The sequence below is a fragment of the Mirounga leonina genome, unplaced genomic scaffold (genome assembly GCF_011800145.1).
Source record: "Mirounga leonina isolate KUSES-001 unplaced genomic scaffold, KU_Mleo_1.0 Mir_125, whole genome shotgun sequence".
Lineage (NCBI taxonomy): Eukaryota > Metazoa > Chordata > Mammalia > Carnivora > Phocidae > Mirounga > Mirounga leonina.
In genome coordinates this window covers 69432285-69448047 of record NW_023270305.1, presented here as the reverse complement: position 1 = coordinate 69448047, position 15763 = coordinate 69432285, and positions in this window count along the sequence as shown.

The following is a 15763-nucleotide window of genomic DNA, read 5'->3' as shown; positions in this document are numbered from 1 at the left end:
AACTTTCCATCTTACTACACTGGGGGACAAAAAACAACAACAACAACAGCTAATCACCAAAGCAAGTGGAAGAAAGAAAATTATACATAGTAGAGTGAAAATTGATGACATAAATAATAGAAAAATAGGGGCATCTGGGTGGCTCAGTCAGTTAAGCATCTGCCTTCAGCTCAGGTTGTGATCTCAGGGTCCTGGGATCAAGTCCTGCATTGGTCTCCCTGCTCAGTGGGGAACCTGCTTCTCCCTCTCCCTCTGTCTGCTACTCTCCCTGCTTGTCCTCACTCTCTCTCTGTCAAATAAATAAAATCTTTAAAAAAAATAGAAAAATAATCAATGAAATTAAACTTGGTTCTTTGAAAAGTTCAACAAAATTGACAAACCTTTATGTAGATTAACCAAAGAAAGAGAGAAGACTAAAATAAATAATGAAAGAAGGGACATTACTACCAATCTTACAGAAATAAGGATTATAGTGCAGCATAAATCCTGACAGTTTTTTTTTCTTATTTGTAATGCAAGTACCTGATTTAAGCTTTGACTGCAAAGGCAACCACTTCAAAGATGGCTGTCTTGAATAAACACATTGCCAGACACACAAATAGATAAAGAGCCATTCAGACTCCTTTGTTTTAGAGATCCTTGTTGTTTCCCACTGTTATGTTTTAAATTCACTAATAAAGAGTAAGCCTGTGAAATCCTAGGCCCCCGCTGTTGACCCCAATAAAAGCAGAACCCCAGGCCCATGTGCTCACTCTCTCTCTCTTTCTCCCTACTCCCTACTTCTGTATGTGCCCCTCCTCCCCTGTGTGCTCTGTAATTTCCAGGTCTTGTAAGGAATAAACCTTTATTTTCCTAAAGTTTCCTGATGGTTATTGCTGAAGGGCTTCTTGCAATCATAATAAGAATCACAAGAGCTGGTCCAACCACAACACTGATGATCAGTAGGCTGAGACCAGCACACAACTATGAATAGCAGTAGGCCAACAAACTAGATAACTTAGATGAAATGGAAAAATTCCAAGAAGTACACAATCTATTGAAACTGACTTGAGAAGAACTAGAAGATCTGAATAGACCTATAACAATTAGAAATATTAAATTAGTAGTAAAAAACTACTGACAAAGACAAGTCCAGACCCAGAATGCTTCACAGGTGAATTCTAACATTTATAGAAGAACTCATACCAATTCTTTTTTTTTTTTAAAGATTTATTTATTCATTTGAGAGAGCGAGAATGAGAGAGAGTACATGAGAGGGGGGAGGGTCAGAGGGAGAAGCAGGCTCCCCGCCGAGCAGGGAGCCCGATGCGGGACTCGATCCCCGGACTCCAGGATCATGACCCGAGCCGAAGGCAGTTGCCCAACCAACTGAGCCACCCAGGCGCCCACTCATACCAATTCTTTACAAATTCTTCCAAAAAATTAATGAGAAGGAAAACCTTCACAACTTGTTATGAGGCCAGCATCATCTTGATATCTAAATTAAAAAAAAAAAATCTCAAAGAAAACTGCAAACCAAGATCTGTTATGAATATAGATATAAAAATCATCAATAAAATATTAATAACCTGAATCTGGCAATGTATAAAAAGTATACACCATAATCAAGTGGGATTCATCCAGGGAATGCAATATTAGTTCAATGTAACTTATTAATAGAATAAAAGACAAAACCCACATGAATATCTCAATAGATGCAGAAAAGCATTTGACAAAATCTAACACCCTTTCATGATGAAAACACAACAAACTAGGAATAGAAAGGAATTTTCTCAACTTGATAAATGGTATCTATGAAAAACCCACAGCTAACATCAAACTTAACAGTAAAAGACTGGATACTTTCCCCCCAACATCAGGAATAAGACAAAAATACCTACTTTGGCACTTATATTCAACATTGTACTGGTAATTCTAGCCAGGTCAATTAGGCAAGAAAGTGAAATAAAAGGCATTCAGGTTCGCAAGGAAGAAGTAAAACTCCATTTTCAGATGACATGATCTTTTAAGAAAAATTAGAAATAAAAAAAAAACAAGTTCAGCTATAGTGCAGGGCTCAAGATCAGTACACAAAAATCATTTGCATTTTTGTATTTAGGACTAAAATTAAGAAAAGAAATGCAAAACTTGTAATTTGAAAATTACATAACATTGTTGAAAGAAATTAAAGAGCCCTAATTAAGTGCAAAGACATCCCTTATTCAAGGATTAGGAGACTTAAAATTAAGAGGGTAATAGTCCACAGATTGAGCTGTAGATTCAATGCAATCCCTATCAAAATTGTAGCTGGTTTTTGCAGATATTAACAAGCTGATCCTAAAATTCCTACAGAAATGCAAGGGACTGGGAATAGCCAAACAATGTTGAAAAAGAACAAAGTTGAAGGAATCACATGTTCTGATTTCAGACGTTGATACAAAACTACAATGATCAACCCAGTATGATACCGGCATAAGGATAAACATATAGAGCAATAAAATAGAATTGAGAGTACAGAAATAAGTCCTCACATTCACTGTCAATTGATTCTCATAAAGTGTGCCAAGACCACTCAGTGGGGAAAGAAAATTATTTCCAGAAAATGCTGTTGGGACAACTGAATATCATCATTCAAAAGAATGAAGTTGGGCTCCTTCCTCACGCTATACATAAAATTAATTCAAAATGGATCAAAAACCTAAATGCATGTGAATGCTATCAATGAAAAATCTCAGAAGAAAATATAGGCTTAAACTTCGTGACCCTGGATTAAACAATGGTTTCTTAGATTTGGCACCAAATATACAAGCAAATAAATAAATAAATAAATCATCATTAAAATTAAAAACTTTTGTGCTGAAAAGGATATAATCAGAAAAGTAAAATGGCAATTCACAGAATGAGAGAACATATTTGCAGATCATATATCTGAGAAAGGACTTGTATCTAGAAGATAAAGACCCTTACAATTCAACAACAACAAAATAACCCAATTAAAAATTGGACAAAGGATCTGAGTAGATATTCCTCCAAAGAAGATATACAAGCACATAAAAAGTTGTTTAACATCATAATCATTAGGGAAATATAAATCAAAACCATAATGAAATAATCCTTTACACTCACTAGGATAGCAAAAATTTTTTAAAAGATAATTAGAAGTGTTGGACAGGATGTGGAGAAATTGGAACCCCCCTATGCTGCTGGTGGTATATAAAATAGAGTGTGGAAAACAATCTGGCAGTTCCTCAAAATGTTAAACACAGAGTTACCATATGATCTAGCAATTTCACTCCTAAGCATACACCCAAGAGAAAAGAAAATACATGTCTATAAAAAACTTGTACACATGTCTAAATAAATCTTGAACCAGATGCAAACTTTAAAGCAGCATTATTCATAATAGTCAAAAAGTGAAAATATGGCCAAACATTTATCAACTGATAAATGGATAAACAAAATCTGGTATATACATACAATGGGATATCATTCAGCAGTAAAAATAAATGAATTATAAAACATGCTACAATGTCGATGAACCTTAAAAACACTATGCTAAGTGAAAAAAAAAAACAGTCACAAAGGGCCACATACTGTTTAATTCCGTTTATATGAAATGTCCAGAATAAGCAAATCCATACAGACAGAAAATAGATTGGTGGTTGCCTAGAGCAAGATCATGGTGGCAGGGGTGGGGCAGGTATGCATAAGGGGAAATAAGGAGTGACTGATAATGGATACAAGGTTTCTTTGGGGAATAATAAAACTGTTCTAAAATTAATTGTGGTGATGGTTGCACAACTCTGTGAATATATTAAAAACCATTGAATTGTACACTTTAAATGAATGAATGGTATGGTATGTGAATTATATCCCAATAAAGCTGTTATTTTTGAAATTAGATAAGAGAATCTAGCTGTTCCCTATTCAGTCATTAAAAATATTAGCAAAAATATAAAACAATGCCACTCCTTCCCATTAAATTTTTTAGAAAATATACTTACTTTTCTTTAAAATATGTTGTTTATGTTAACACATAATGGGTTTGCTGGTATTTTTTAGTGAGCTAAATAGTTTTTGAAGTTTGTAGTTTTAACTTCTAATATGGTAAATATTGATAAATATAAATACATAAATTGTTATAAGAGATTATAAATGAGGACATGATATGAAAATATATAAAGGAAATGAAATGAATTGAATAAAAAAATACCAAGGTAAAAATATTTACCATTTACATACTAGTAGTAAATACTACCAAAAGAGAAAAGCACTGCTGAAAATTGTTTGGAACCTTATTTAAAAACAATAAATAAATGTCCTTTTATAGTATTATCTGAAGATGCATGATACTCTACTTTCAAAATGAAAAGTATACTTAGAATTACTATTGATTCATTTAAAAACAAATCCTAACAAAATGGATATGCCTATTTACATATTTCAAGGCTAAGTTGTATTCTCCAAAGGTATCTTTAAAATTATTCTCATCATGTAGAACTTTAGTTAGCTGGTGATATAATAATGGCCTTGCCATGGAGAAGGGCATAGATGATGTCAATTGGGCAATGCCAGATCCAACAAATGGTTGCTGTGAGGACAAATGGGGCCCAAGTGGACTGTGTCCAAGAGAATCAAGTTTCCAGTCATTCAATGGACATTTCAGTTTGTTTCTGTTTGCATTGAAAGCTAGCAACCACCTACAACAACACTCCAGGAATCACAAAGATTCCTGAACTTGTTCTACATTCTCCATGGTTATCAAAGCCTTGTTGCTAATGAAGCATGTGTGGCTAAAGTTTACAAAGTCAGAGTGCTGGGTGTTCTTCACACTTGCTGCTACCATACCTCCTTAACCCCTGACTCCCAGGCTCTCCTGGGAATCGATACAGCCACCTGCCCCTCTTTATTTGTGTTATGTATAAAGAGAATTTAATAGAGTTGGCTTTTCAAAGTCAAATAACAGTCTCCTGCACAGTAGGGGAGAGGATAATGAGAAGTGACTGCTAATGGGCACAAGGTTTCTTTTTGGCATGGTGAAAATGTTCTGGAATTAGATGGTGGTGATGGTTGTATAATTCTATGACTATAATACAAACCACTTGATTGTGCACTTCAAATGAATGAATTTCTGGTATGTAAATTATATCTCCATCAGTAAATGGGAGCTAGTTCACTGGCTAAAATTAGCCCAGGAAGCTGAGTAGTTTAGTAACATGAAGGGCTCGTTCACAGACATTTTGAGCAACAGCTTTTTCTTTAACTGAAAACTTAATTTGGGGGGCAGGACTAGACATTTTGAAGAAGGTGTTGTGTGAAAACAAAGGAGCTGCATAGTTTCCCTCTCTGGAATGGAGGAGAAGGTCGAAGACTATTTTTCTGACATTTGAAGATTAGATTACATGAGTGTAAATTTATGCAGGTCAATGTTTGACTTTGCATTGTGGTTTGGGAGAAATATTGAAAGATTGGATGGCTCTTATGAATTCTCTGGTATATTTAAGGAACAAAAAACATATATATGCACACAGACATACATACCTATTGAGAGCAGGAGTGTATTTTAAAGGGTGTGTGTGTGTGTGTGTGTGTGTGTACATATATATACATCATATATACATATTGGGAGCAGGAGTAGATTTTAGAATATATTTCTAGGCAAGAGGAGAGGGCAGAGGAAATGGAAAAAGGATCTTGGACATAGGGAGATTTGGAGCCAAACATGAAGGAAATAGGGACTTAAGATGGAAGCAGTGGAGCTACAAGCAATAAGATATCCCTGACCTGATTCTCAATCTTCCACCATCCTTTCCTTGAGCATCAAAACCAGGAAGGTAAGAAGTTCTAGGCCCAGAACACTTCTGCCTGAGAGCTCAAAGGGTCTTCTAAAACGGGGGTCTGAACTGGTACCCTAATATAGTTTGACTTCTTGGGTAAACAAGACTATTGTGTTGATAGAGAGGAGGGTCCCAATGCAGGTAAAACCCTGCCACTCCTGGGAAGTAGACAAGGTAGAACACTAGCAAACCCACTGGGTAGACTTGCATATGTCTGTGTGTAAAGGACTGAACTCTCCCTGGGAGGAAACTCATCCAAAGAAAGAGGGTGACAAAATTATGTGGAACCAGTATAGATTTTGCCAGTGAGTTTGGTTTCCGCCCAACCTTCCCTGGACTTCTGTTTGAATCCCAGGGAAAGAAGGGGCAATGTGTAAAGATGTAAGGAGATGGTTTCACTGCAAGTGTTTGTGAAATGGGGGCAGCTTAGTTGAGTTTAATACAAAAGGGGAGAGAGGCATTCTGTTTTCAACTAAGTGAAGCTAATCCCTAGGTCCAACAATTGTGCTACTATTTTGGGTATCTCTAGGCTCTGCCAGTTGGAAGTGGGTGGCTGCTATATATTTCCTTCCCCACAACCTAACAACCAGATGGCATGTAATAATCAGTGTTAGGCTCAGACCAGATTCTGCCACATGGAGTAGCCTTATTATCAACAAGGCCCTGAAAGTCACACAACCAGTTTTGTGACCTCAGTGAGGTTCCCACAGTTTCTTTATTAGGCACTTTGAAACATAGTGGACTCATTTCTTAGGGCTACACTAACAAAGCACCACAATCTTGGTAGTTTAAAACAACAGGAATCTATTCTCTCATAGTTCTAGAGGCTAGAAGTCTAAAAGCAGGGTGTCAGGAGGGCCTTGCTCCCTCTGAGACACTGAGTAGAATCACTCCTTCCCTCTCCCTCACTACTTGGTCTCCTTGCCTTGCAACTGCCTGGTTCCAATTTCTGCCTCTGTCGTCACATGCATTCTCCCTGTGTGTCTCATTCTCCCCGTGTGTCTCTTCTACTCTTCTCAAATGGACATCAGTCAAACTGGATTAGGTTCCAGCACACTCTGTTAAAAACAAGACAATAGGCCCAAAATGGAGTCACTTATGCTAAGTCCCACCTCACCAAACTGAATCTTAATACTTAATTACAATTTCAGACTTTCCCAGGAATGAAATATCAAACTGATCAATCTGGAATTATTGGGTCAACACTAGTCAGGAAATTAAAACTAGTTAGGTCAACACCAGCCAGGTAGACTCCTGCTGTCCCCTAAAGGAAGGTGATTTTGACACAACCAATCCACTTTTTGCTAGTATAATGTCTTTGTCCTGCTCCCTTCTACCTGTCAAAGTCTCTCATTTTGTACAACTCCTCAGAGCTCCTTTCTATCTGCTAGATGGGATATTGCCCGATTCCTGAATCACTGAATAAAGCCAAGAAGATCTTTAAAATTTTCTCAGTTGAATTTTGTTTTTTAATGGACCTCTTCTTAACTTGGTTATATCTGCAAAGACCCTATTTCCGAAAAGGTCACATTCACAAGTACCAGGGGTTAGGACCTCAACATATTATTCTGGAGGACACAGTTCAACTGATGGCATACACCTCACCAAAAAGTTACTCTAAAGCCAACACAGCAATATCCTAACCACAGGATCAGCCAACCTTCTGGTTGAGCCAGGTGATAAGGTCCTTTGCAAAGTGAAGACCAAGTGGAGTCCAAGGTCTTGGTCCAGTTGGACCAAGCTGACCAAATGGTTAGCTGCCAGGTCTTCTTATTCTTGTGCCCCAGCTATGCAAGAGCCAGACTCATAACCTGAACAGCTCTGATGACATAGGAGAAAAATAATTTCTAACATCTCTTGTGTTAATTAATCCTCTAGAGCAGGGTTTCTTGAGCATTTTGTGCCACAACTTTGGCAGTCTAGGAAGCCCATCGACCCCTCCTTGGGGTGACAGAGGGTGGGGAGATTTTAAATAAATAAAATAAAATATATAGGATTGTAAAGGAAACCAAATATATTGAAATATAGTTCTCAAAATATTTTTTAAATTTGTGCTATAAAAATATATGTGTTTTTATTAACTTTAAATAACAAGATCTAGTGGCAAGTCTAATAATTATTATGATTCTAAAACAATAACGAGTAAAAATAACATTTGGAGATGTCTGCCACAACTGCAACATCCATGAAATACCTGAGATTTCTTCTGTGGCAGAATCGTTAGTACTTTCCTTCTTAAACTGTGGTTTGCTGCCTACTTTCATAATGGAGGGAAATGCAATTTTTCAGTTTGCAGGATAGTGAAAACAGAGATGTAATTTTTTTCCCCATCCAAATGGACAGACTTCCTGAATTCTATTTTTAGCTTCCTGGGAGATCAACAGACTCCAGATGAAGAAGTCCTGCCACCAGTGGACACAGAGAGTGTACTCCTGCTCAGGTAATTTCAAAAGGTAACTAATGGCCCTGGAAGAAAGAAAAAGTTCATTCTGTTACACTGTCTGCACTGAATCACCTTGAAGTAGGTTATAGATCCTTTACCTGTAGAATTCTGGGAAGCCAGGGCAGCATGGAGGAGGCTGCAGATGCAGGGGTTCTGGCCAAAAAGGGAAGAGTGGCGGTCTTAGAGAAATAGTAGCACTATAAGCAGGAAGCTGGGCTGGAGTAGTCTTAAGAAACAGGAAATGGAGATAATGGAACTGTCCAGTAGACAGGGAAAGCACAGGGGAAATTAAACGGTAGAAATGGCCAACACCATTCGGTAATTGACTAGATGTGTTAGTAAGCACTTGGAAGGTACCCCTGGGCGCTCCTAGAAATTACCTGAGGACATTCCTGTATCATTTGCTAGGTAGCTAGAACCAATGAAACATATATTGTGTTAGAATATTTCAGATGGTTGTCATCTATAAGCAGCACAAGTTCAAAGCTTGCGAATCTATCATTTCACTATCTACTCATGGTTAAAAAATATCATCTTAAATTTCAGAATGTTTCAGCCTGCTTTAGTGACGATGCCCTCAAAGAAGTGGGGTGGGTTTTTTTGTTTGTTTGTTTTTTTAGCAGAAGAGAACTATTGGGTAACACATTTTCTAACACCTACTGTCTGAGAAATTCAGAAATGTTAAAAATGGCACTTCAGCACGTTATGTGTCATCTTCTGCTCTTATTCAAATATGATAAAGGTATAGTAGATGGTAATGCAGGCCTTGGTGGGGTTGCTGGGGGTGGGTGGGGAAGGATGCTCCATCTTGTCTCCAAACTTCTCTTTTTGTTTTTCAATTGTGTCTGGCCCACAGTTGATATATCCCGTGAGTCAACAGCCTGAAAAAGAAAAAGCAAAGCTCCCAACCTCTGTTTTAGAAAGGACATCTCTGTCCAATCCTTTGGGGCTGAATAAGCCACCTTCCTGGATCACTCTCTTGAACAGCCGTGCCTTGGAAGGGGGCCTAAGCTGGACACCAGGACCTGGTGCTGTCACAACCCTGCTGAGGATTAGTTGTCTGACCTTGCAAAGTCCTTTAATCTCTTGAGGCTTCAGTTTCTCCTCTACTAAAGCTCTGAGGAAATTTCCAGTTTGAAAATTATTCTATGACAGCATAATGCTTAAAGAAAAAGCATTCTTGTGGACTTCCAGAACTGTGTTTGATTATTATAATTAAAATATTATTTAAATATATAAACTTAGAGCTAGATCTAAATTTTTTGTGCAAATAATTTTAGAGACTTGAAACAAGCAAAACAATGGATCCAATAAAAATTGTAATCTGTACTTTATTCTTAAATTTCTATTACTTTTATTCATTAATAGTTGACATTATTAATTCAATGGGATGGATAATACTGGCTAGCAGCACCTAAATTGCTGCTCCCAACTGCAATCAAATTTTCCAGAGCTTTGTCTCTACCACTATGTTCTATCTGATGACAGTTCTCCCACTATCTTCTCCTTTTGAACTCTTGCGAAATTTTAGTCAAGCCATGGCATCATTTGGCCTTTACTTTGGAAGAATGCCTTGTTTACATATTATGTCCTCCTTTGCTTTTTTCTCCTGAGCCTGCAATTATTAAAGTAAAATTACATCACATTAAAAAGTGCTCCACATCGCTCAGCATCAGGGAAATCCAAATCAAAACCTCAATGAGATACCACCTCACACCAGTAAGAATGGCTAAAATTAACAAGTCAGGAAATGACAGATGTTGACGAGGATGCAGAGAAAGGGGAACCCTCCTACACTGTTGGTGAGAATGCAAACTGGTGCAGCCACTCTGGAAAACAGTATGGAGGTTCCTCAAAAAGTTGAAAATAGAGCTACCCTATGACCCAGCAATTGCACTACTGGGTATTTACACCAAAGATACAAATGTAGTGATCCAAAGTGGTATGTGCACCCCAATGTTTATAGCAGCAATGTCCACAATAGCCAAACTATGGAAAGAGCCAAGATGTCCATCAACAGATGAATGGATAAAGAAGATGTGGTATATATATACAATGGAATATTATGCAGCCATCAAAAAAAAACCCCGAAATCTTGCCATTTACAGCAACGTAGATGGAACTAGAGGGTATTATGCTAAGCGAAATAAGTCAATCAGAGAAAGACATGTATCATATAATCTCACTGATATGAGGAATTCTTAATCTCAGGAAACAAACTGAGGGTTGCTGGAGTGGTGGGAGGTGGGAGGGATGGGGTGGCTGGGTGATAGACATTGGGGAGGGTATGTGCTATGGTGAGCGCTGTGAATTGTGTGAGACTGATGAATCACAGACCTGTACCTCTGAAACAAATAATACATTACATGTTAAAAAAAGAGAGAGAGAGAGAGAAGATAGTAGGAAGGGAAAAATGAAGGGGGGGGAATCAGAGGGGGAGACGAACCATGAGAGACTATGGACCCTGAGAAACAAACCCAGGGGTCTAGAGGGGAGGGCGGTAGGGGGATGGGTTAGCCTGGTGATGGGTATTAAAGAGAGAACATACTGAATGGAGCACTGGGTGTTATACACAATGAATCATGGAACACTACATCAAAAACTAATGATGTAATGTATGGTGATTAACATAACATAATAAAATAAAATTTTTAAAAAAGACAGACTCTGAAGGTACAGGAGTTTTATGAATATCTTATCAAAACAAAAAAAGTGAAATTACATGACACCAAATGACATTGCAATCAATGGCCATATCTTCATAAGGGTCATCCAGATGACCCCCAAAGTTTACATTAATATTTTTGTTAGGTTATCATTGTAATAAAAACACAAGAAATTTAAATTTCTCATAAATTGACAATTTCCTGGGATTTCAGTCTGAGAAATGCTATTTTATGACCTCACAATGGCCTTGGCAGAAACATCCGCTAGTGTCTGCATATAACACATACATTAGGTCGTCACTTCTTCTAGTGTTTTTGCAGATCAGAATGTAGAGCACAAGATCCAATATGTTTCCAAATGTCACAAAACACAAGGTGATGCCCAAAAAAGGAAAATCATGCTCTATCTTACGGAAATCCAATTCCCATTCCCTGCTTTCCAAGAGTTATTTAAATAAAGAAATAGGGGGCACCTGGGTGGCTCTGTTGTTAAGCATCTGCCTTTGGTTCAGGTCATGCTGGGGTCCTGGGATTAAGCCCGGCATCGGGCTCCCTCCTTGGCAGGAAGTCTGCTTCTCCCTCTCCCACTCCCCCTGCTTGTGTTCCTGCTCCCGCTATCTCTCTTTCTCTCTCTCGTGTCAAATAAATAAATAAAATAAATAAAAAATAAATAAAGACATAGGTCTATAAGGTCCAAAGACCAAAAGGAATATTACTACAATGAAAAAAAAAACCCCACAGCCTGAGACTTCCTGGCTCAGATGTGTGGTCTATTTGATTTTATGCAGGCTACTGCTGAAGTAGCCTGATATTCAAAGGCACAAAGAGAAGTTCATGGTAGCTATTTTGAAGTTTGCTCCTAGGAGAGTGGATAGCCTTCATAACAGAGTTCAAGTTCTGTAATCTCTAGTAACATAAATGAGAAGCCTACCATACACAAGAAAGCCATCAGTACACATGAGACAAGGCTGACCTTCATACTGCGGCCCAAATCCTGACACCTCATGGTCAGAATATGCAAAGGTAGTGCTCTCATGATGACACACAGCAAGGTGAACTTGGCATAGAAATTGGTCATGACACAGAAGCCAACCACCAACAGGAAGCCCAGAGTCCACTGGTGGCCTGGCATTGTATAATGGATCCAGAATGAAACTGTCAGGTTCTGTGGGAGTTTGGCCACTGTCACAGAGAAGCAGAGAATGTTTTTCACCCTGAACTGGTGGAGGAGAACTGAGGCCCAGCCCATTCAGTGGCAAAGCAGCTGCCAAGCATCAGGGATAACACACACTGACAAGGTCTTGTAAACTCTCAAATTTTATGAGAGAGTTGAATACGTGGGAAGCATTCATTTTTACAAATATTAGATAATTTTTCTTATCAAGAATAGACTTCTTTTTTTAAGGTCTACTTCTTACCTCTTTCCTATCAAAATCCTGTCCAGGAAGGCACAGATCAATTATAGTAATTGCTGCAAAGGTGAAAAAAGGAAAAAAAAAAATCAAGGATAGTTAAAGCCTAGAATGGAGGATGATTAGAAAGCCTTTGGTGCATCTTTTCCTTTTTTAAATTAAACTTTTTTATTTTCAGATCATTGTAGATTCACATGCAGGTGTAAGAAATAAAATAGTCAGATCCCATGTCCCCATTACCCAGTTTTCCATCAAAAACGTCTTGTAAAACTATAGTATGATGTAAAAACTAGAATATTGACGTGGATACAGTCAAGATGCAGAACATCTCCATCACCACAAGGATCCTTCGTGTTGCACTTATATGGCCACACTTAACTTCCCTCCCACAGCCACTCACTCTTTAAGCCCAGGTCAACCACTATTTTGTTCTCCATGTCTAAATTTTGTCATTTCAAGAATGTTATATAAATGGAATGGTGCAGCTGGTAACCTTTTGGAATTGGCTTTTTTCACACAGCTAACTCCCTGAAGATTTATCCAAGTTGTTGAATGTATCCATGGTTTTTTCCTTCTTATTTTGGGGTAGAATTCCATGGATGTACCACAGTTTATTTAATCTTTCCTCTGTTGGAGGACATCTGGATTGTTTCCAGTTTGGGGCTACTATGAATAAAGTTGCTATAAACATGCCTGTACATACTTTTGTGTGAATGTAAGTTTTCATTCCCCTAGGAAAAATACCTATGATACAATTGCTAGGTTGCATGGTGGTTACGTGCTTAGCCTTTTAAGAAACTGCCACACTGTTTTTCTGCTATAATATTTTATATCCCTACCAGCAATATATGAGTGTTTATTCTAAAATGTATATGAAAGGAAAGGAACTGAGTACCTAAGACAATTTGAAAAAAGAATAAACTAGGAACATTTTGTAGTTTCAGTATACAAGTCCTGAACATGTCGTGTTGGATTTACACCTAAGTATTTCTTTTTTAAAATGATTTTCTTGGGGGGGGGGGGAAGATGGTGGAGGAGTAGGGGACCCTATTTCAACTGGTCCCCGGAATTGAGCTGGATATCTACCAGACCACTCTGAGCACCCACGAAACCAGCCTCAGATGTAAGAAGATCTGGATCTCTACAAACAGAATATCACAGGAGGTTGGTTTTGATGTATGAAGCAGAGAGACGTGGTTCCGTGGGCAGATATCGGAGGATAAATGGCAGCGGGAGGGTGCCTGGCCGTGGGGATCCTACACCACCGGTGAGTGACAGCCTCACACGCTGTGGATGGGGCACAGACTCACAGACCAGTAGCCTCGGGAAAGTACTTTAGGGCAGCCCCCAGAGTGGAGGGCCAGACTGGCAGGGTCGCGTGCACATGAACTGCCGCCCCCCCGGACAGAAACCCGGAGTGACGGTCGCGTGCACATGAACTGCAGCCTCCGAGGTAGAAACCGGGTGCGCCAGGTGCGCCGGTGAACTGCAACCCCGGGGGTGGAAACCCCGAGTGGCAGAGTCACACACATGCGAACTGCGGTCCCCGGGACAGGACCCCAAGTGGCAGAGTTGTGCACGTGAACTGCAGCTGGCAGTTTTAGAAGCACAAAGGGCAGAGACCTGCTGACCTGGAGGCAGGACTGGGGGCGCTGCGGAGGGGCACACAACTCAGGCCACTGCAGTTTATAGCAGCACGGACAGAAACAGAGACAGTGTGGCCGGGAGAGCTCACTGAAGAACAGACTGAGGTCTCTCTGCTCGGAGGCACAGGGTTAGAAACGGTCTCTTCTGCTCTGACTCACGGAAGAGACGTGGAAAGCCGCCAGGGAAAGGCGCCAGAGAACAAAAGCCCCAAACACTGATTCCCGCTGGGCCCATCCCCCACGACAGTGGCGCAGGGCAACTCCGCCCAAACAGGGTTGCCTGAGTAACAGCGCGGCAGGCCCCTCACGCAGAAGACAGGCTGGGAAAACAAGAGGCCAGCAACCCTAAGGTCCCAAGAAAACAGGTGCATCTTGCTTGGGTTCTGGTCAATAATTTGGACTCTATACATTCCCTCAAACACCCATCAACAGAATGACTAGGAGGAAGAGCCCCCAAAACAGAAAAGACTCAGAGATTATGACTTATGCTGCGGATTTACAAATGGATGCAGATATAACCAAGATGTCGGAGATGGAATTCAGGCTAGCAACTGTGAAGACAATGGCTAGAAGGGAGAAATCAATTAATGGCAACATAGAGTCTCTAAGGGCAGAAATGAAAACTGAATTGGCAGAACTTAAAAATGCTATCAATGAGATCCAATCGAATCTAGATAATCTAACAGCTAGGGTAACTGAGACAGAAGAGAAAATAAGCGATCTGGAAGACAATATAATAGATAAAAAGGGAAAAGAGGAGGCCAGGGAAAAACAACTCAGAATCCATGAAAATAGAATCAGAGAAATAAGTGACACCGTGAGGCGTTCCAATGTCAGAATCATTGGAATCCCGGAGGGAGTGGGGAGAGAGAGAGGACTAGAAGATGTATTTGAGCAAATCGTAGCTGAGAACTTCCCTAATCTGGGGAATGAAACAAACATTCGAGTCCTAGAGGCAGAGAGGACCCCTCCCAAGATCAAGGAAAACAGGCCAATGCCCCGGCATGTAATAGTAAAACTTGCAAATCTTAGAACCAAGGAAACCATCTTAAGGGCAGTTAGGGGGAAAAGATTCCTTACGTACAGAGGGAGGAACATCAGAATAACGTCAGACCTATCCACAGAGACCTGGCAAGCCAGAAAGACCTGGCAAGACATATTCAGGGTACTAAATGAGAAGAACATGCAGCCAAGAATACTTTATCTGGCAAGGCTTTCATTTAGAATGGATGGAGAGATGCAGAGCTTCCACGACGGGCAGAAGTTGAAAGGATATGTGACCACTAAGCCGGCCCTGCAAGAAATATTAAGGGGGGTTCTATAAAAGGAGAAAGACCCCAAGAGTGATCTACAACAGAAATTTACAGAGACAATCTATAAAAACAATGTCTTCACAGGCAACATGATGACAATTAATTCATATCTTTCAATAATCACTCTCAATGTGAATGGCCTAAACGCTCCCATAAAACGGCACAGGGTTGCAGATTGGATAAAAAGACAGGACCCATCCATATGCTGTCTATAAGAGACTCATTTTGAACCTAAAGATACATCCAGACTGAAAGTGAAGGGATGGAGATCCATCTTCCATGCCAGCGGACCTCAAAAGAAAGCTGGGGTAGCAATTCTTATATCAGACAAATTAGATTTTAAACTAAAGTCTGTAATAAGAGACACAGAAGGACACTATTTCCTTCTTAAAGGGTCTATCCAACAAAAAGATCTAACATTTGTAAATATCTATGCCCCCAACATGGGAGCAGCCATCTATATAAGC